The sequence below is a fragment of the Salmo salar genome, chromosome ssa17, assembly GCF_905237065.1.
Source record: "Salmo salar chromosome ssa17, Ssal_v3.1, whole genome shotgun sequence".
NCBI lineage: Eukaryota > Metazoa > Chordata > Actinopteri > Salmoniformes > Salmonidae > Salmo > Salmo salar.
In genome coordinates this window covers 43,096,216-43,120,326 of record NC_059458.1, presented here as the reverse complement: position 1 = coordinate 43,120,326, position 24,111 = coordinate 43,096,216, and the positions used below count along the sequence as shown (strand labels likewise).

Below are 24,111 nucleotides of genomic sequence, written 5' to 3'. Positions count from 1 at the left end.
ATAGCTCTGTCCCCACATACCCTTCTAATGTACTCTATAGCTCTGTCCCCATATACCCTTCTAATGTACTCTATAGCTCTGTCCCATATACCCTTCTAATATACTATATAGCTCTGTCCCCATATACCCTTCTAATATACTATATAGCTCTGTCCCCATCTACCCTTCTAATATACTATATAGCTCTGTCCCATATACCCTTCTAATATACTATATAGCTCTGTCCCTATATACCCTTCTAATATACTACATAGCTCTGTCCCCATATACCCTTCTAATGTACTATATAGCTCTGTCCCATATACCTCTAATATACTATATAGCTCTGTCCCCATCTACCCTTCTAATATACTATATAGCTCTGTCCCACACCCTCCAATGTGCTATATAGCTCTGTCCCCATCTACCCTTCTAATATGCTATATAGCTCTGTCCCCATATACCCTTCTAATATACTTATATAGCTCTGTCCCCACATACCCTTCAATATACTATATAGCTCTGTCCCCATATACCCTTCAATGTACTATATAGCTCTGTCCCCATATACCCTTCTAATGTAGTATATAGTTCTGTCCCCATATACCCTTCTAATGTAGTATATAGCTCTGTCCCCATCTACCCTTCTATCCATACTTATATAGCCCTGTCCCCATATACCCTCTAATATACTATATAGCTCTGTCCCCATATACCCTTCTAATGTACTATATAGCTCTGTCCCCATATACCCTTCTAATGTGGTCTATAGCTCTGTCCCCATCTACCCTTCTAATATACTATATAGCTCTGTCCCCATATACCCTTCTAATGTAGTATATAGCTCTGTCCCCATCTACCCTTCTAATATACTATATAGCTCTGTCCCCATATACCCACAATATACATAAGCTCCATACCCTTCTAATATACTATATAGCTTGTCCCCATAACCCTCTAATATACTATATAGCTCTGTCCCCATATACCCTTCTAATGTGGTCTATAGCTCTGTCCCCATCTACCCTTCTAATGTAGTATATACCTCTGTCCCCATATACCCTTCTAATATACTATATAGCTCTGTCCCCATATACCCTCTAATATACTATAAGCTTTGTCCCCATATACCCTAATATACTACATAGCTCTGTCCCCATATACCCTTCTAATATACTATATAGCTCTGTCCCCATCTACCTTCTAATATAGTATATAGCTCTGTCCCCATCTACCCTTCTAATATACTATATAGCTCTGTCCCCATCACCCTTCTAATATACTGTATAGCTCTGTCCCCATATACCCTTCTAATATACTATATAGCTCTGTCCCCATATACCCTTCTAATATACTATATAGCTCTGTCCCCATATACCCCTAATGTGGTCTATAGCTCTGTCCCCATCTACCCTTCTAATGTAGTATATAGCTCTGTCCCCATATACCCTTTTAATATACATAGCTCTGTCCCCATATACCCCTAATGTAGTATATAGCTCTGTCCCCTTATACCCTTCTAATGTAGTATATAGCTCTGTCCCCATATACCCTTCTAATATACTATATAGCTCTGTCCCCATATACCCTTCTAATGTGGTCTATAGCTCTGTCCCCATATACCCTTTAATATACTATATAGCTCTGTCCCCATATACCCTTCTAATGTGGTCTATAGCTCTGTCCCCATCTACCCTTCTAATGTAGTATATAGCTCTGTCCCCATATACCCTCTAATATACTATATAGCTCTGTCCCCATATACCCTTCTAATATACTACATAGCTCTGTCCCCATATACCCTCTAATATACTACATAGCTCTGTCCCCATATACCCTCTAATAACAATATAGCTCTGTCCCCACTACCCTTCTTATATAATATAGTTCCCCACTACCCTTCTAATATACTATATAGCTCTGTCCCCATCTACCCTTCTAATATAGTATATAGCTCTGTCCCCATATACCCTTCTAATATACTATATAGCTCTTCCCATACACCTTCTAATATACTATATAGCTCTGTCCCCATATACCCTCTAATATACTATATAGCTCTGTCCCCAATATACCCTTCTAATATACTATATAGCTCTGTCCCCATATACCCTTCTAATATACTATATAGCTCTGTCCCCACATACCCTTCTAATATAGTATAAGTCTGTCCCCATATACCCTTTAATATACTATATAGCCCTGTCCCCATACTCTAATGTACTATAGCTGTCCCCATATACCCTTCTAATGTACTATATAGCTCTGTCCCCATATACCCTTCTAATATACTATATAGCTCTTCCCCATATACCTTCTAATGTGGTATATAGCTCTGTCCCCATATACCTTTAATATACTATATAGCTCTGTCCCCAATACCTCTAATATACTATATAGCTCTGTCCCCAATACCCCTTATACTACATAGCTCTGTCCCCATATACCCTTCTAATATACTATATAGCTCTGTCCCCATACCCTAATGTAGTATATAGCTTGTCCCCATATACCCCTAATATCTGTCCCCATTACCTAATGTAGTATATAGCTCTGTCCCCATCTACCCCTCTAATATACTATATAGTCTTCCCCATATACCCTTCTAATGTACTATATAGCTCTTCCCCATATACCCTTCAATATATATATAGCCTGTCCCTCAATATACATAACCCTCTAATATACTATATAGTCTGTCCCCATATACCTCTAATATACTATATAGCTGTCCCATACCCTACCACAATATGTGTCCCATACCTCAATATACTATATAGCTTGTCATATCCTTACTTCTAATATACTGGAGCTCTGTCCCCACAACCCTTTTATAATCATAGCTTGTCCCCATATACCTTCTAATATAGTATATAGTTGTCCCCATATACCCTAATGTGGTCTATATAGTCTGTCCTCATCTACCCTCTAATGTACTATATAGCTTGTCCCCATATACCCTTCTAAATACTATATAGCTCTTCCCCATATACCCTCTAATTATACATACCCCTAATTACTATATAGCTCATATACCCAATATCTAATGTAGTATATAGCTCTGTCCCCATATACCCTTCTAATATACTATATAGCTCTGTCCCAACTACCCTCTAATGTATAGCTTGTCCCCATACCCTTCATGTACTTATACCTGTCCCCATATACTTCTAATGTAGTATATAGCTCTGTCCCCATATACCGCTCTTAATATACTATTTGTCCCTATATACCCTTCTAATATACTACATAGCTCTGTCCCATATACCTTCTAATATACTATATAGCTCTGTCCCCACCTTCTAATGTAGTATATAGCTCTGTCCCCACCTACCCTTCTAATGTAGTATATAGCTCTGTCCCCATCTACCCTTTTCTAATGTAGTATATAGCTCTGTCCCCATATACCCTCTAATGTAGTCCATAGCTCTGTCCCCATCTACCCCTTCTAATATATATATAGCTCTGTCCCCATATACCCTTCAATATACTATATAGCTCTGTCCCACTACCCTTCTAATGTGGTCTATAGTCTGTCCCCATCTACCCTTTCTAATATACTAACATAGCTCTGTCCCCACATACCCTTCTAATGTACTATAAAGCTTGTCCCCACCACCCTTCTAATATACTATATGCTTTCCCATATACTAATGTGCTATATAGCTCTGTCCCCATATACCCTTCTAATGTACTATATAGCTCTGTCCCCACATACCCTTCTAATATAGTATATAGCTCTGTCCCACATCACCCTTCTTAATGGCAGTATATAGCTCTGTCACCCATCTACCCTAATATACTATATAGCTCTGTCCCCATATACCCTTCTAATATACTATATAGCTCTGTCCCCATATACCTTCTAATATACTATATAGCTCTGTCCCCATATACCCTTCTAATGATACTATATAGCTCTGCCCCAAACTCATAATTCATCTAATATACTTATATAGCTCTGTCCCCATCACACTTCTAATATACTATATAGCTCTGTCCCCATTCTACCCTTCTAATGGCATATAGCCTCTGCAATCCCACATACCCTTCTAATATACTTCATAGCTCTGTCCCCATATACCCTTCTAATGTACTATATGCTCTGTCCCTGTAATACCCTTCTAATATACTATATAGCTCTGTCCCGAGATACCCCAAACTAGTATAGCTCTGTCCCCATCTACCCTTCTAATATAGTATATAGTGTCCCCAAAATCTACCCCTCTAATATACTATATAGCTTGTCCCATCCCTACCCCTAATATATATAGCTCTGTCCCATATACCCTTATAATATACTACAGATAGCTCTGTCCCATAAACCCTTTCATGCCACACTCTGTCCCAAACCCTCATCAGGAGATAAGTAGCTTCCCCATACAACCCTAATGTGCTCTATAGCTCTGTCCCCATCTACCTTCTAATGTAGTATATATTGTCCCCATTACCCTTAATATACTATAGCTTTGTCCCCATATACCCTTCTAATATACTATATAGCTCTGTCCCCATATACCCTCTAATGTGCTATATAGCTCTGCCCCCATATACCCTTCTAATGTAGTATATGGTTGTCCCATATACCCTTTTTGTAATGTATTGCTCTGTCCCCACCACCTTCATACTTACTCTGTCCCCATATACCCTTCTATGTTATATGAGCTTGTCCCCATCTTATACCTACTATAGCTCTGCCCCACTCAATACCTAATGTGCTCTAGCTTGTCCCCATATGCCCTAATGTAGCTTTTGTCCCACATACTCTTCTAATGTAGTATGTACAGCTCTGTCCCTATCCCCTTCTAATATACTATATAGCTCTGTCCCCATATATCCCTTTCTCTACATATGCTACATAGCTCTCCTTGTCTCTGCATATACCTTTCAACATAATACAGTTTCTGTCTCCTGTCTACCCTTCTACGCTATACAGTATAAGTAGCTCTCTTGTCTCCTTGGCCCATCTTCTAATATACTAATATAGCTCTCCGTCTCATCTACCCTTCTCTAATATACTTTTATAGCTCTGTCCCTGTATACCCCTATAATATACTATATAGCTCTGTCCCCTATATACCCTTCTAATATTATCAGGGTCCCTATACCCAACATTTAATATACTATATAGCTCTGTCCCCATATACTTCTAATATACTATAAAGCTCTGTCCCATTATACCCTTCTAATGTACTATATAGCTCTGTCCCCTTCTACCCCTTCTAATGTAGTATAGCTCTGTCCCCATATACCCTTCTAATATACTATAGAGCTCTGTCCCAAACTACCTCTTCTAATGTACTATATAGCTTGTCCCCGATATACCCTTCCTAATATACTATGCTTGTCCCATATACCCTTATCCCCTTCTAATGTGTACTATACCTCTGTCCCCATATACCCTTTATAATATACCATATAGCTTGTCCCCATATATCCCTTTAACATATATATACTTGTCCCCATATACCCTTCTAATGTACTAATATGCTCTGTTCCACATATTCTTATATACAATATAGCTCTGTCCCCATCTACCCCTTCTAATATATATATAGCTCAGTCCCCATCTACCCTTCTCTAATATACTATATAGCTCTGTCCCCATCTACTCGCTCTCCACATAATATCGCATAGCTTCGTCCCATCCCTACATACCCTTCTAACATTTGTAGCTCTGGTCCCGATATGCTCTTCTAATATACTATATAGCTCTGCCCCATATACACTTTCTAATGTGCTCTATAGCTCTGTCCCTATCTACCTCTCTTCTAATTGTCACTCTATCTGTCTTTTAAGTATATAGCTTGTCTCACATTACCCTTTTTAATATACTATATAGCTCTGTCCCCATCTACCCTTCTAATGTAGTATATAGCCTGTCTCACATAAACTTCCTTACTATATAGCTCTGTCCCCATATAAATTTTCCAATATACAATATATTTTCAGTCTCATCTACCTTCTCTAATATAGCATATAGCCTGTCCTCATCTTTTACCTTCTAATATACTTTACAGCTCGAATCCAATTCACCTCTAATATAGTATACAGCTCTGTCCCCATATACCCTTCTAATATACTATATAGCCTTCAGTCCCCATATACCTCTAATGTACTCCATAGCTCTGTCCCCATCTACCTTCATGACAATATACAACCCTTAAACCTGCCAATCCTTCAATGTAGTTATAGACCCTGTCCCATATACCTCTAATGTAGTATATAGCTGTCCCCATATACCCTTCTAATATACTATATAGCTCTGCCCTACCTTCTAATGTGTTATAGCTCTGTCCCCATATACCTTCTAATACTATATAGCTTTGTCCCCATATATACCCTTCTTCTAATGTAGTCTATAGCTCTGTCCCCATCTACCTTCTAATGAAGTATATAGTTTGTCTATATAACCTTAATATATATATAGCCTTTTCTAATATACCCAGTGTGGTCCCATACCCTAATATACTATATGCTTGTCCCCATATACCATGTTGTCCCAATACATTATATAGTCTGTCCTATATACTCTAATGTGGTATAGCTCTGTCCCCACCTACCCTTCTTCTACTATACTATATAGCTCCGTTCCCCATCTACTTTTCTATAATGTAGCAGTATATAGCTCTGTCCCCATATACCCTTCTAATATACTACATAGCTTTCCGTCCCCATATACTTCTCATTAGCTCTGTCCCCATATGTTCTCTCTAATGTAGTATATAGCCTTATCCCCATATATCCTTCTAGCATACTATCATAGCCTGTCCCATCACCCTTTCAATGTAGTATAGCTTGTCCCTATGTACCTCTCTAATATACTATATAGCTTGTACCCCATCACCCTTCTAATATACTATATAGCTCTGTCCCCATATACATTCTCTCTAATATACTATAGTCTGTCCCCATACCCTTCTAATATACTATATAGCTCTGTCCCCAATACCTCTAATGTAGTATATAGCTCTGTCCCCATATACCCTTCTAATGTGTTATATAGCTCTGTCCCCACATACCCTTCTCATGTAGTAAATAGCTCTGTCCCGATGCTACCCTATTAATATACTATAATCCTCTGTCCCCATATACCCTTCTAATGTATATATAGCTCTCAACCATATACCCTTCTAATATACTATAGCTCTGTCCCCATCTACCCATATACTTTGTTATATACCCTTCTAATATACCACCTACCACCCCCAAACACCAATACCTAGCTCTGTCCTCATACTTCTAATGTAGTATATATGTCCATCTACCCTCTAATATATTCATAGCCCTGTCCCATATACCCCCTTAATATACTATATAGCTCTGACCCAGTGATACCCTTATAATATACTATATAGCTCTGTCCCTATATACCCTTCTAATATGTATTCTATAATGCTCTGTCCCCATATACCCTTCTAATGTAGTATATAGCCTGTCATAACTAACTATATAGCTCACAAGGCCCATTACCCTTTAATACCATAGCTCTGTCCCATATACCTTCTAATGTAATATATAGCTCTGTCCCCCATATACCCTCTCTAATATACTATATAGCTCTGTCCCCTATCTGAACCTAATGTATTATCATATTCTCCCCATCTACCTTCTAATATACCATATAGCCTCTGTCCCATCATATCTGATATAATGGTCTATTCCCTTCTAACATAGCTGTATAGCCTCTGTCCCAGTATACCCTCTATATTACATACTATATAGCTCTGTCCCCATCAACCCTTAATATACCATAAGCTCTGTCCCCGATCTACACATTCTAATGTATCTATAAGACCTGTCCCCATCTACCGCTTCCTAATTTAATGTAGTATTAGCTCTGTCCCTATATACCCTTCTAATATTTTAGCTCTGGTCCCTATATAAATTGACTTTCTAATGTGGCTCAGTAGCTTGTCCCTATCTTAATGTTTAGTATATAGCCTCTGTCCCACATAATAATTTTCTATAATACCCCTCCTGTATAAGCTCTGCATTATATATAATGTTGTATAGCTCTGTCCCCATATACCCTTCTAATGTACTATATAGCTCTGTCCCCATATACCTTCTAATGTATACAGCTTGTCCCGACCTACCTTCTAATATACTATATAGCTCTGTCCCCATAATACCCTTTTAATATAGCTATAGCCTTGTCCCGATATACCCTTCTAATATACTATATAGCTCTGTCCCCATCTACCCTTCTAATTATAATTACATGTGCCCAGTCCCCATAACCCTCTAATATATCTATATAGCTCTGTCCCCATCTACCCTTCTAATATATCAATAGCCCTGTCCCCATCTACCCTTCTAATATACTATATAGCTCTCTCCCCACATACCCTCTAATATACTATAAGCTTGTCCCCATAACCCCTAATAACTATATAGCATCTGTCCCCATATACCCCAATATAACTATAGCTCTGTCCCATATACCCCTTCTAATGTACCATATAGCTCTGACCCCATATACCCTTCTAATAACTATAGGCTGTCCCCATACTATAAAGCTCTGTCCCCATCTACCTCTCTAATATACTATAAAGCTCTGTCCCCATATACCTCTAGTGTAGTATAAAGCTGCCCATATACCCTCATAGACTATATAGCTCTGTCCCCATTACCCTTCTAATGTACTCTACAGCCTTCCCCCACATACCCTTTCTAATGAGATATTAGCTCTGTCCCTACAACCCTTAATAATAGCTCTGTCCCATATACCCTTCTCAATATATATATAGCTCTGTCCCCATATACCCTTCATAATATACTATATAGCTCTGTCCCCATCTACCCTTCTAATATACTCTATAGCTCTGTCCCCATCACCCTTCTAATATACTATATAGCTTGTCCCATCTACCCTTCTAATGTAGTGTATAGCTCTGTCCCATATACCCTTCTAATATACTATATAGCTCTGTCCCCATATACCTTCTAATGTAGTATAGCTTGTCCCCACCCAACTCACAAACCCATCACTATACTATATAGCTTGTCCCAACCTTCTAATATACTATATATGCTTGTCCCCATCACCCTTCTAATGTAGTATATAGCTCTGTCCCCATATACCCTTCTAATACTCAACAGCTCTGCCCCATATACCCTTCTAATATACTATATAGCTCTGTCCCCATATACCCTTTTAATAGTATGTATAGCTTGTCCCCATATACCCTTCAATGTACTATATAGCCTGTCCCCATATACCTTAATATACCTATATGTTGTCCATACCTAATATACTATATAGCTCTTGCCCCGTATACCCAATACTATAAAGCTCTGTCCCTATATACCCTTCTAATATACTATATAGCTCTGTCCCCATCTACCTTAATGTGGATAGCTCCAATACCCTTCTCTAATGTAGTATATAGCTCTGTCCCCACCTACCCCTCTCTAATCATATACTCTGTCCCACATAACCTTCTTCTAATATACTATATAGCTCTGTCCCTATATACCCTTCTTCAATATACTATATAGCTCTGTCCCATATATACCTCTAATGTATAAAGTGAGCTCTGTCCCCATATAACTCTTAATGTGCTATATGCTTTGTACACAAATAGCTCCGTCCCCATATACCCTTCTAACGTAGTATATAGCCTGTCCCCACATACCCTTCTAATACATAGCTCCCCAATACCCTTCTAATATACTATATAGCTCTGTCCCCATCTACCCTTCTAATGTGACTATAGCTTGTCCCATACCCCAACACCCAACCCAATATGCTAACATGCTCTGTCCCCATATACCCTACATTCCCCATTCCCTTCAATATACTATATAGCTCTGTCCCCATATACCCTCTCTAATATACTATATAGCTCTGTCCCCATCTACCCTTCTATAATATACTACATAGCTCTGTCCCGATACCCCTTTCTAATGTGGTAATAGCTCTGTCCCCATATACCCTTCTCCTAATGATACTATATAGCTCTGTCCATATACCCTTCTAATGTACTATATAGCTCTGTCCCCATATACCCTACCTTCTAATATACTATGCTCTGTCCCCATATCCCCTTCTAATTATACTATATAGCTCTGGTCCCATATACTGTGGTTGTGTCCCATATCTCTAACGTGCTCTATAGCTCTGTCCCCACCACACCCTCTTCTAATGTATATATAGCTCTGTCCCCATATACCCTTCTAATATACTACATAGCTCTGTCCCCATATACCCTTCTAATATACTATATAGCTCTGTCCCCATATACCCTTCATAACGTACTATATAGCTTCTGTCCCCATATACCTCTCTCTTAATATACTTCACATAGCTCTGTCCCCATATACCCTTCTCTAATATACTGTAGCTCTGTCCCCATATACCCTCTAATGGTATAGCTCTGTCTCTCCCCACCTCTAATGTCTATAGCTCTGTCCCCATATACCCTCCTAATATTCTATAGCTCTGTCCCCATATACCCTTCTAATATACTATATAGCTCTGCCCCATATTCCCTTCTAATGTGATCTGTGGCTCATACATATACCTAATGTAGTATATGTGCTCTAATGCTCATAATAGTGAATGAACCTAGAACTCTAGTACTTTCTCTGTAAATTAAAAGAGCTCACAGTTAAACCCCCCCCCAACTACAGCCCTGCCTTATCCGGTTCCCCCAACCCCCCCCAACTACAGCCCTGCCTTATGCGCTTGGTTCCCACCAGCCCCCAACTACAACTGCATCAACCCCCCAACAGTTCCAACCCCAACTACAGCCCCTGCCCACATCCGCTGGTTCCCAACCCCCCCAACTACATGCGTATCCAGCGGTTCCCCAACCCCTGGCTACCCCCAAGTATGCGTATCGGCTGGTTCCCAATTTCCCCCCAACTACAGCCCTGCCTTATCCGCTGGTTCCCCAACCCCCCAACTACATACAGCCCTGGAACCCCCCAATTACAGCTTCCTTCCCCCCCACCCCTCCCCCCCCCTTCTGCCTGCCTTATCCGGGTTCTAAATCCCCCCCCAACTACAGCAGCCTGCCTTATCCGCTTTTCTTGCCCAAACCCCCCTCCAACTACAATGCCCTGCTTATCCGTTGCTTCCCCAAACCTCAACGCTTCAGCCCTGCGCTATCCAACTGTTCCACCCCCAATTAAGCCCTGCCCTTTTATCCGCTGGCCCCCAAACCCCCCCCAACTACAGCTTGCTGCCCAATCCCCCCCCAACTACAATGCACCTGTATCCGTTGCTGCCCAAACCCCCCCTCGCCACTACAGCCCTGCGCTATCCAGCTGGTTCCCCAAACCCCCCAATTGAGCCCTGCCTTTATCCACTGTTCCCCCCTACAGCTCGTGCATCTTTGGTTCCCCAAACCCCCCACTACAGGCCTTACCGCCCGTCAAAACACTTTAGGCCCCCAACTACACCCCTGCCTTATCAAACGCTTTTGCCCAAAATGATGTTTACCCAGACTAATGCCACGATAGAGGTATCCTAGCTCATTAGCCATATTGTGTCGTGCCCATTACCAGGTTTATCCCCACCACAGACTGGTACGGGTGTGGACGACGGACAAACCTCGAAGCACACTGGACCTTGTGCGACGTAGCCGTTGTTCTGGGAGCTCCATCCAGTTAGCCTCCAAACAGCTTGGGCTCTAAATCGGAAGTTGAGATCAACGATCTTGTCGTCTTCACGGACCAGTGTGGCGGTCAGACCCAGTTTACAGTGGGCCTGGACAATGGTCAGAACCCCGCCGGAACATCTTGGCTTAAGCAGAGAGAGAGAGAGAGAGAGAGAGAGAGAGAGAGAGAGAGAGAAGAGACAGAGAGAGAGAGAGAGAGGGAGGGAGGGGAGCGAGACAACGCAGACAATATTAGACAAATGTCTTGGAAACATCACAGAAGTGAGAAACAGTTTTCTGGTCTTCTACAGTCTACCCATTAATATGACCCTGTCAGAACATGTCCCCTCTACAGTCTACCCATTAATATGACCCCTGTCAGGCATATCTCCCTCTACAGTCTACCCATTAATATGACCCTGTCCGTTATACTCCCTCTACAGTCTACCCATTAATATGACCCTGTCAGGCTTATACTCCCTCTACTGTCTACCCATTAATATGACCCTGTCAGGCTTATACTCCCTCTACTGTCTACCCATTAGCTAGACCCTGTCAGGCGTTATATATGCTCCCTCGTCTACCCATTAATATGACCCTGTCAGATATCTCCCCTCTACAGTTCACCCATTAAATGACCCCTGTCAGGTATACTCCCTCTTCAGTCTACCCATTAATATGACCCCTGTCGTTTATGCACCCCTCTTCAGTCTACCCATTATTATGACCCCTGTCAGTATACTCCCTCTACAGTCTACCCATTAACTATGACCCAGTCAGGTATACTCCCCACTACAGTCTACCCATTAATACGACCCTGTCCTTTTATACTCCCCTCTACAGTCTACCCAGATAATATGACCCCTGTCCAGTGGTATACTCCCCTCTTGAGTCTACCCATTAATATGACCCCTGTCAGGCTATACTCCCCTCTTCAGTCTACCCATTAATATGACCCCTGTCAGGCGTATCTCCCCTCAGCAGTCTACCCATTAATATGACCCCTGTCAGGTATACTCCCTCTGTCTACCCCATTAATATGACCCCTGTCAGACATCTCCCCTCTGTCAGTCTACCCATTAATATGAACCCTGTCAGGTATACTCCCTCTACTGTCTACCAATAATATAGACCCCCTGTCAGGTATACTCCCTCTTCGGTCTACCCATTAATACCCAGCCTGTCAGGTATACTCCCCTCTTCAGTCTACCCATTAATATGACCCCTGTCAGGTATACTCCCCTCACAGTCTACCCATTATATGACCCCTGTCAGGTATACTCCCTCTACAGTCTACCCATTAATATGACCCTGTCAGTATACTCCCTCTTCGGTCTTACCCATTAATATGACCCCTGTCAGTTATACTCCCTCTACAGTCTACCCGGTCAATATGACCCCTGTCAGTTATCGCCCCTCTTCGGGGTTCTACCCATTAATATGACCCCTGTCAGGTAGTACTCCTCTACAGTCTACCCATTAATATGACCCCTGCTCCAGGTATACCTCCCCTCTACAGTCTACCCATTAATATGACCCATATTCTCCCCTCTACAGTCTACCCATTAATATACCCGCTCAGGTATACTCCCTCTACAGTCTCCCATTAATATATGTCAGGTATGCTCCCTCTACTGTCTGCCCATTAATCTTACTTCAGAAATACTCCCCTCTTGGTCTACCCATTAATTGACCCTGTCAGGTATACTCCCTCTACTGTCTACCCATTAATATGACCCCTGTCAGGTATACTCCCCTCTACGGGTTCTACCCATTAATATGACCCCTGTCGTATACTCCCCTCTACAGTCTACCCATTAATAGCACCCCTTGTCGGCGTTATACTCTACTGTCTACCCATTAATATGACCCCTGTCAGGTATACAGTTCCCCTCTACAGTCTACCCCATTAATATGACCCCTGTCAGTTATGTTACTCCCCACTTGGTCTACCCATTAATATGACCCCTGTCAGTATACTCCCCTCTACAGTCTACCCATTATATGACCCCTGTCCGGTCTTTCTCCCTCTTGGTCTACCCATTAATATGACCCCTGTCAGGTATACTCCCTCTACAGTCTACCCATTAATTGACCCCTGTCAGGTATACTCCCCTCTACGGTCTACCCATTAGCCAGGCCCCCCACAGCCCTGTCAGGCCAGGTATAACTCCCTCTACAGTCTACCCATTAATATGACCCCTGTCAGTATACTCCTCTACTGTCTACCCATTAATACCCGCCTGTCAGGTATACTCCCTCTTCTCGGTCTACCCATTAATATGACCCCCTGTCCGGTATACTGCTCCCTCTTCGGTCTACCCATTAATATGACCCCTGTCAGGAATCATACTCCCCTCTACAGTCTACCCATTATTGACCCCTGTCAGGTATACTCCTCTACAGTCTACCCATTAATATGACCCTGTCCGGGTATACTCCCTCTACTGTCTACCCATTATTATGACCCCTGTCAGGCATACTCCCTCTACAGTCTACCCATTTGGGACCCTGTCAGGTATACTCCCTCTACAGTGGTTCTACCCACCATCACCGTATATCAGATACAACCACCCAACCTCTTAACCTCTGACCCTTACCACAGAGATATAGACAGACTCACCAGGGATGGTGTGGACTAAACCCTAACCCCTCTAACCATGACCCTGACCCCATATAGACTCACCAGGGATGGTGTGGACTAACCCTAACCCTCCTAACCATGACCCTGACCCATAGACTCACCAGGGATGGTGTGGACTAACCTAACCCCTCCTAACCATGACCCCTGACCCCATACAGACTCACCAGGGATGGTGTGGACAAATCCCTAACCCCTCCTAACCATGACTTCATATAGACTCACCAGGGATGTGTGGGATTAACCCTAACCCCTCCTAACCATGACCCCTGACCCCATATAGACTCACCAGGGATGGTGTGGACCTCGAAGGCCCAGGATGATGAGACCCACACTCCGGGACCTCATCCACTCCATCACTCTCTCCGCCTCCACCACTTGGTTGTGTGTCCTAACATGGTGTGGGTACTGATGTAACTACCGAGCAGCCAATCGGCTTCATAAAACTAAACAAAATAAAACTTCAGTTAAAAAGTGCATTTTTAAAAAACAGCAACACTAACTTTAAAACTAAAAACAATAACTTGAAATAAATAAATAATATAATAATATAATAGATGTGATAATAAAATTAAATGTTATTATATGATATATATATAAATAATTATAAATAAATAAATAAGCCAATAATAAATAAATAATAAATAATAATAATAAATTATGTATATATAATGATAAATATTATATATAATAAACATATAATAATATATATTAATAAATAAATAATATTATTATTTAATATTATTAAATATGAATATTAAATATTTATAGTAATAATAAATAATAATAAATAAATAATATTATTGAATAATAAATAATAATATTATTATGATAATAAATAATTATTATTAATATATATACACAATATATTATATTATAATAATAACAACACAAATAATAATAAATTAATAATAAATATTAATAAATATTAAATAAATAAATAAATAAATAATAAATAAATAATAATAATAATAAATAAATAAATAATAATTCAAAAGCATAAAAGATCAAAAACACAGTGGAAACTTTTGAAAGACCGTATTTAAAAAGCTCTCCCAGTGGTGTTCGCTCCTGACCTTGTCGCCCAGGCGTCCTGAGGTAAAGCGACAGATCTGAGAGTCCGTGAGTGGACCCACATCTAAACTGAGCCTTCCACTGTTCTGTACTGATACAGAGCTGTTTTCCGCGGGACCCGGGCAGCGCACCCGAACTGTACAGGCTGCTGCTACAGGACCAGGCGCGCTTACTTGACTGTAACAGGCTGCTGTTACCCAGGACCAGGCAGCGCTTACGGACTGTACAGAGCTCTGTTTCCCTACGGGCTGCTGTTTCCCAGGACCAGACAGCGACTTACCGGACTGTACAGGCTGCTGTTCCCAGGACCAGACAGCGGCTTACGGACTGTCGGCGCCAGCTTCGCTGCTGTTACCCAGGACCAGACAGCGCTCCGGACTGTACAGGCTGCTGTTCCTACCCAGGACCAGCCAGCGGACTGTACGGGCTGCTGTTACCCAGGACCAGGCAGCGCTACGGACTGTACAGGCTGCTGTTACAGGACCAGACAGCGCTTACGGACTGTTCAGGCTGCTGTTACCCAGGACCAGACAAAGCACTTCACCGGACTGTACAGGCTGCTGTTTCCCAGGACCAGACAGCGCTTACGGACTGTACAGGCTGCTGTTACCCAGGACCAGACAACACGCTTACGGACTGTACAGGCTGCTGTTACCCAGGATCAGGCAGCGCTTCACCGGACTGTACAGGCTGCTGTTTCCCAGGACCAGACAGCGCTTACGGACTGTACAGGCTGCTGTTACCGGTGGACCAGAACCAGCGCTTACGGACTGTACAGGCTGCTGTTACCCAGGATCAGACAGCACTTCACGGACTGTACAGGCTGCTGTTACCCAGGACCAGAACCCAGCGCTACGGACTGTACAGGCTGCTGTTTCCCAGACCAGACAGCGCTTACGGACTGTACAGGCTGCTGTTTCCCCAGGACCAGACAGCGCTTACGACTGTACAGGCTGCTGTTGGCCCAGGACCAGGGACAGCGCTTCACGGACTGTACAGGCTGCTGTTACCAGGACCAGGCAGCGCTTTACGGACTGTACAGGCTGCTGTTACCCAGGACCAGCCAAAGCTTACGGACTGTAACAGGCTGCTGTTTCCCAGGACCAGGCAGCGCTCTACGGACTGTACAGGCTGCTGTTTCCCAGGACCAGACAGCGCCACGGACTGTACAGGCTGGAGAGGCCGAGAGATGGGGACGAGAGATGGGGCGGAGGAGGACGAGAGATGGGGGGGAGGAGAGATGGGGGAGTAATGGGGGAGGGATAGGATGAGAAGATGGGGAGAGGAGGAGAGATGGGGGGGAGATGGGGAGAGGAGGAGAGATGGGGGAGTAATGGGGAGGGAAAGGAGGAGAGATGGGGAGGAGGAGAGAGGGGTAAGTGGGAGGGGAGAGGAGGAGAGACTGGGGAGAGGAGATGGGGAGTAATGGGGAGGGATAGGGGGAGAGATGGGGGAGGAGGAGAGATGGGGAGAGGATGAAGGATGGGGAGAGGAGGAGAGATGGGGGAGAGGAGGAGAGATGGGGGAGTAATGGGGAGGGATAGGGGAGAGATGGGGAAATGTGGAAGGATAGGGAGGAGAGATGGGGAGAGAGGAGAGATGGGGAGTAATGGGGAGGGATAGGAGGGAGAGATTCACATAACACCTTCATATACACCTTCATATGCCAAACATAAGGAACCCCTTCCTTATAATGAGTTGCCACCCTTCCGATCTCCTCCCCTCAACGACACTCGCCGATTAAAGAGGGGATTTGCTCAACCAGCCTCAACAAGGGATCAGAGCTTTCACCTGGATTCACCTGGGTCAGTCTGTCTGGTCTGTCATGTTCATAATGTTTTGTCCTCTGTGTATAAACTATCCAGCCATATTAAACCCATATTAAACCCCATCACTCCAGTTAATATATTATCCAGCCATATTAAACCCATCACTCCAGTTAAGTAAACTATCCAGCCATATTAAAACCCCATCACTCGGTGTATAAACTATCCAGCCATATTAAACCCATATTAAACCCCATCACTCCAGTGTATAAACTATCCAGCCATATAAACCCCATCCTCCAGTGTATAAACATATCCAGCCATATTAAACCCCCCTGTCACTCAGTGTATAAACTATCCAGCCATATTAAACGTTATCTTTCTCATCTCTTGATGAAAACATCGCCACCGTCCGATGCTCAGACGACACCTTGTGGTAACAATATATCACATCAGAGTTTCTCTTCCTTAATAGTTTAAAAAAAAAAGATCTTGTCTGGTGTTAACTGAAAATACCTGTAGTCGCCGGGTAAAGGAGCGTAGCTGGGATTCAAAACCCTTGAAAGTTACACAAAGTGTGATTTCTGCCTAAATAGACAGACCTAAAAGTGTTTATTTATTGACCCGAGAGGCCTACACAATAACTAGTAATGCTGTATGCCCAAAAAAAGGTTACAATCTCATCTTTCTGGTATAAATTGTTTATACATTACTGAGGTGTAGACAGTTGGAAGGACACAAGCTCAAGTATATAGTACAAAATATTATTAAAAAATATATATTTGTTCGTTTTTTCTATTCAACAACAAGTGGGGCTAAAAGGGATTGAAACAGAATGCTTGAAATACAGTAACAACGCTTCAAATACAGTAACAACGCTGCAAATACAGTAACAACTTCTACAGTAAGCTTCAAAAATACTAACAACGCTTCAAATACAGTAACAACGCTTCAAATACAGTAAACAACGCTTCCAAATACAGTGAACAATTAAATGATAAATGACTTACTATAAGATATATATGATCATACTTTGTGACAATATTGTCATTATTTCACTATAACTGCTGACAGTTAGGCCCGACCACTGCTGACACTTCAGCTGTAAGAACCATCTGTGACTAATAGGAATGGAAATTAGACCACTTTCTATGAAATTATTTAGTATTTTTTGGTTTAATGTTGAGAACTCAAAATCGTCTGAGAAGATCACAGTGAGACAGAAACTAGTCCGGTAGATTCTACCGGTTTTTATATACACGCTGTTTCACATGCACAGGAAATCGTTCAAAATTGTTGGGGTCTGAAACCCAGACACTTCAAGTCAGCACTGCTGGGAGAAATTTGGACAGAGACTCAGAGATTGGGCTTTCTTGTACTACAAGGACACAGGACCCGGCTGAAACGATCAGAGCGCTTTGGAAAACCAGAAATGTCAGTCAGAACCCGGCCCAGAATCCCCAAATAAGGTACTTAACATGTAATTAAAAGCCTAAACGTTTCCAAGGCGCTTTGGGTTTCTAAGAAATCGGAGGCATGTTCTGTGAGTTAAGAGGTTTAGAGAAAGCCCAGTTGATACGGATGGTCATTAATGGCATGAAATCTCTAACTGGCTGTCCGGAACAACCACGAAGACATGTTCGGTCCTCGTGCAAAGCTCCACGGCTCATTGGCCCTTCTCCAGAAGTCGTTAACCTCCTGGTCGCACCGAGCTCCCTGGTCGCACCGACGCTCCCCTGGTCGCACCGACGCCTCCTGTGCACCGAACGCTCCCCCGGTCGCACCGACGTTCCTCCTGGTCGCACCGACGTCCTCCTGGTCGCACCGACGCCCCTGGTCACCGACCTCCTGGTCGCACCGACCGCTCCTGGTCGCACCGACGCCTCCTGGTCGCACGACGCCCTCCTGGTCGCACCGAGCTGTCTCCTGGTCGCAGACCGCGCCTTTCTCCCGGGTCGCACGACGCCTCTCCCCGGTCGCCCCGACGCTCTCCTGGTCGCACCGACGCCCCCCCCTGGTCGCACCGACGCCTCCCCGGTCGCTCCGACGCTCTCCCGGTCGCGCACCGACGCTCCCGGTCGGACCACGTTCCCCCTGGTCGGACCGACGCCCCCCTGGTCGGACCGACGCCCCCTGGTCGCACCGCCGACGCTCTCCCGGTCGCACGAGCATGCCTCCTGGTCGCACCGACGCCTCCCTGGTCGCGCCACGCCTCCCCTCTCGGTCGCCGACGTCCTCCCCGGTCAACACCGCGCTTCCCTCCGCGCCCCCTGGTCGGACCGACGCCCCCCTGGTCGGACCGCCGCCCCCTGGTCGGACCGGACGCCCCTAGGCCGGACCGACGCCCCCCTGGTCGGACCGGCTAACTAGCGCTAAATGTAATTTTAACCTTACTTTCCACATATATTTGGGGATTCCTCCTCTGAAACTTAATTTGCCTGATGACACGCTGGTGGATAAGAGTCATTTCATACAAGTGGATTTGATCCACGTGGATTTGATCCTCCTCTCCTCGATTACCTTTGACCTTTGACCTTTTCAAAAAAAGGTCAGGAATCTAAGCAAATCACAACGACTGCAGAACGCGCTCTTCTGTTGCCAATCTCAGGAATATATTTAACCCCGTATTTTGGCACTAAACAAACTCCATATCCATTATATTCTTCAACTAACGGGCACCGGGGGACCTTCAGATGAGTCAAAACAACCGACATGTAGGTGTTGGTGGCAGCTTTACACAGAGGGGTTGTAACGACGAGCTTGTCGGGAGATCAGAAAGCAAGTTCAGGGAGTGAATCATTTAATAAATCAACTGAACATAATTCAGAACAACAAACACGAACAACGCACAGATCTCCCCTCCCTCTCCTCCCTCCCTCCTCTCCCTCTCCTCCCTCCCTCCCTCTCTCTCCCTCCCTCTCCTCCCTCTCCCTCCTCCCTCTCTCCCTCCCCCTCTCCACCCCTTCCTCCCTCTCCACCCCCTCTCCTCCCTCCCTCTACCTCCTCTCCCTCTCACCCCTCTCCTCTCCTCCCCACCCCTCTCCTCCTCTCTACCCTCTCCCTCCCTCTACCCCCTCTCTCCTCCCTCCACCCCTCTCCACCTCTCCTCCCTCCCCCTCTACCCCTCTCCTCCCTCCCTCTACCCTCTCCTCCCTCTACCCCTCTACATACCCCCTCTCCCTCTCTCCACCCCTCTCCTCCCTCTCTACCCCTCTCCTCCCTCCCTCTCACCCCTCTCCTCCCTCCACCCCTCTCCTCCCTCCACCCCTCTACTCCTCTCCCACCCCTCTCCTCCCTCTACCCCTCTCCTCCTCCCCACCCCCTCTCCTCCCTCCTCTACCCCTCTCCTCCCTCCCTCTACACCCCTCTCCTCCTCCCACCCCTCCCTCCTCCCTCCACCCCTCTACTCCCTCTCTCACCCCTCTCCTCCCTCTACCCTCTCCTCCCTCCCCACCTCTCCTCCCTCCCCCCTACCCCTCTCCTCCCTCCTCTACCCCCTCTCCTCCCTCTCCACCCCTCCCTCCTCTACCCCTCTCCTCCCTCTCCACCCCTCTCCTCCCTCCCCACCCCTCCTCTCCACCTCTCCTCCCCACCCCTCCCTCCCTCTCCCCTCTCCTCCCCCTCCCCCTCCCCCTCTACCTCCCTCCCTCTACCCCTCTCCCTCTCCACCCCTCTCCTCCCTCCCTCTACCCCTCTCCTCCCTCCTCTACCTCTCCCTCTCTCCTCCCTCTCCACCTCTCTCCTCCCACTCCATCTCTCCTCCCTCTCCACCCTCTCCTGCCTCCTCCACCCCTCTCCTCCCTCCTACCCCCTCTCCTCCCTCCACCCCTCTCCTCCCTCCTCTACTTTCACTCCTCTCCACCCCCTCTCCCTTCCCCTCTCCCTCTACCCCTCTCCACCCATCTCTCCTCCCCACCCCTCTCCTCCCTCCCTCTACCCTCTCCTCCTCCCTCACCCTCTCCACTTACCCCACTCCCTCTACCCCTCTCCTCCCACCTCTCCCCACCTCTCTCCTCTCCACCCTCTCCTCCCTCCCCCACCCCTCTCCTCCTCCCTCTCTCTCCTCCCTCCCTCACCTCTCCTCCCTCCCCTCTACCTCCCCTCTCCTCTCCACCCCCTCTCTCCTCTCCACCTCTCCCATACCCCTCTCCCTCTGCCCTCTCCACCCCTCCCTCCCCCCCTCTCCTCCTCCCTCTACCCCTCTCCCATACCCCTCTCCCTCTAACCCTCTCTCCCTCCCACCCCTCTCCCTCCCTCTCCTCCTCTCCACCCTCTCTCCCCCCTCTCCACACCCTCACCTCCCTCTCCACCCCCCTCTCACTCCCTCCCTCTACCCCTCTCCACTCCCTTTCCTCCACCCCTCTCCATACCCCTCTCCTCCCCCTCTCTCCTCCTCCCTCTACCCCTCTCCTCCCTTCTCTCCCTCCTCCTCTCACCCCCGTCCCCTTCTCTCTCCTCCCTCCTCTCCTCCCTCCCTCTCTCCACCCTCTCCTCCCTCCCCTCCCACCCCTCTCTCTCCACCCCCTCCCTCCCCTCCACCTCTCTCTCGCACCTCCCCTCTCCATACCTCTCCCCCCTCCCCTCTCCCCCTCCCTCCCCCACCTCTCCTCCCTCTCCTCCTCCCTCGCCCCACCTCTCCTCCTCTCCTCCCTCTACACCCCTCTCCTCCTCTCCACCCCTCTCCTCCCTCTACCCCCCTCACCTCCTCTCCTCCCTCTCCACCCCCCCTCTCCTCCCTCCCTCACCCCCTCTCCTCCTCTCCACCCCCCTCTCGCACCCCTCTCCTCCCCTCCCTCCTCCCTCCCCTACTTTCCTCCTCCCTCTCCTCCCTCCCCCTCCACCCCCCCTCTCCTCTCCTCTCTCTCCCCCCTCCCCCCCTCCTCTCTCTCCCTCCTCTCCACCTCTCCTCCTCCCCTGCCCCCTCTCTCTCCCTCCCTCCTCTCTCTAGCACCCCCTCCCCTCTCCATACCCCTCTCCCTCTACCCCTCTCCCTCCCCTCCCACCCCTCTCCTCCCTCTCCTCTTTCCCTCACCCCTCTCCCTCTCCACCCCTCTCCTCCCTCTCCACCTCTCCTCCCTCCCTACCCCTCACCTCCCTCTCCTCCCCTCTCCACCTCTCCTCCCTCTCCCTACCCTCTCCCTCTACTTCTCTCCATACCCCTCTCTCCTCTCTCCTCCCTCCCCCACCCCTCTCCTCCCTCTCCTCCCTCCCCTCCACCCCCTCCCTCTCCTCCTCTCCCCCTCCCCCCTCCTCTCTCTCCCCTCCTCCCCTCCTCTCCCTCCCCTCCACCCCTCTCTCTCCATATGCCCCTCTCCTCCCTCTCCCCCTCCATCCCCTCTCCTCGCCCCTCTCCTCCCTCCCCTCCACCTCTCCTCCCTCTCGCACCCCTCCCTCCACCCCTCCACCCCTCTCTCTCCATCCCTCCTCTCGCACCTCCTCCCCTCCACCCCTCTCTCTCCACCCCCCTCCCTCCACCCTCCCCCTCCACCCCTCTCTCTGCACCCCCCTCCCTCCCCTCCACCCCTCTCTCTCGCATCCCCCCTCCCTCTCCATACCCCTCTCCCTCTACCTCTCTCCTTCCTCCCCACCCCTCTCCTTCCTCTCCTCCCTCCCTCACCCCTCTCTTCCCTCCCTCTCCCTCCCTCTCCCACCCCCTCTCTCATCTCCACCCTCTCCTCCTCTACCTCACCTCCTTTCTCCTCCCTCCTCCACCCTCCCTCCCTCCCTCTACCCCTCTCCTCCTCTCCACCCCCTTCTCCATACCCCTCTCCTCCCCTCTCCTCCCTCCCTACCCCTCTCCTCCCCTCCCCTCCACCCCCCTCCCTCTCTCCCCCTCCCCCCTCCTCTCTCTCCTCCTCCCCTCCTCTCCCTCCCTCCCCTCTCTCTCCACCCCTCTCCTCCCTCCCCCTCCACCCCTCTCTCCGGGATCCCCTCCCTCCCCTCCACCTCTCTGCCAACCCCCTCCCCTCCACCCCTCCACCCCTCTCTCTCACCCCTCTCTCGCATTCCTCTCTCCACCTCCACCCTCTCTCTCGCACCCTCCTCCCTCCACTCTCCCTCCTCCCCTCTCCCTCCCTCCCTCCACCCCCCCCCCTCTCTCCTCCACCTCCCTCTCCTCTCCTCTTCTCCCCTCCCTCTCCTCTCCCTCTCCTCCCTCTCTCACCACAGGGCAGAACGATGACTCCCGAACGGCTCCGGGCCGTTACCAAACATCTTGCGGGGCTCTTCTCTCCCGGGTGAGGCCTGAGTACCCTTTGGTCCATGTTGGATGTCAGGGTTCACCGTGTCGTTAAGTCGTACTCGGCCAGGAGAGTGATACTTCATATTAATACACCTCTTTCTGAAGCTATTCGATCATCTCTCCTGGAAGGAAGGGAGGATTCGGGGAGAACGTGAACGTGTGGTAACGACAGCGAACAGGAGAGATAACAGACTCCTGTAAATTGAAAGTGTTAAAACTTCAAGGTTGACCGTTGCACGGAAACGCGTTATAAAGCCGAGGCATTTTAATGGTAGACCACAAAATCATTAAGGGGCCACAGGGCCCAACACGGCTTCAAGCCACAGAACCAACCTGTCGGATCTCAAAGGACCGGTCTGCATCTCACTTCCTCCTCCTTGTCCATCTGTTCATAGTAGCTGAATATGTCCCTCTGGTACCCTGGGGTGGCTCCTGGAGTCTGGCCCTCAGGGCCCCTGCTCCGTTGTCCTGGAGGGACTTAGAGATCTAGCAGAGGGTTGGAGGTGTTTCATCAGCACAGGCTTTAACATACTTGTTGTGTGTGTGTGTGTGTGTGTGTGCGACCTCAGTGTGTGTGTGTGTGTGTGTGTGTGTGTGTGTGTGTGTGTGTGTGTGTGTCTCTGACCTCAGTGTGTGTGTGTGTGTGTGTGTGTGTGTGTGTGACCTCAGTTTTTTTTTGCGGCTCAGTGTGTGTGTGTGTATAACGACCTCCAGTGTGTGTGTGTGTGTGTGTGTGTGTGTGTGTGTGTGTGTGTGTGTACGACCTCAGTGTGTGTGTGTGTGTGTGTGTGTGTGTATTGT

The 24,111-nt window shown here is 46.9% G+C and overlaps 1 pseudogene; it reads right to left on the bottom strand.

The window, feature by feature from the left end:
- LOC123728076 (general transcription and DNA repair factor IIH helicase subunit XPB-like) overlaps positions 1-23,393 on the bottom strand; it is a 72,977-nt pseudogene extending 49,584 nt beyond the window's left edge.
- Positions 23,394-24,111: the final 718 nt, after the last annotated feature.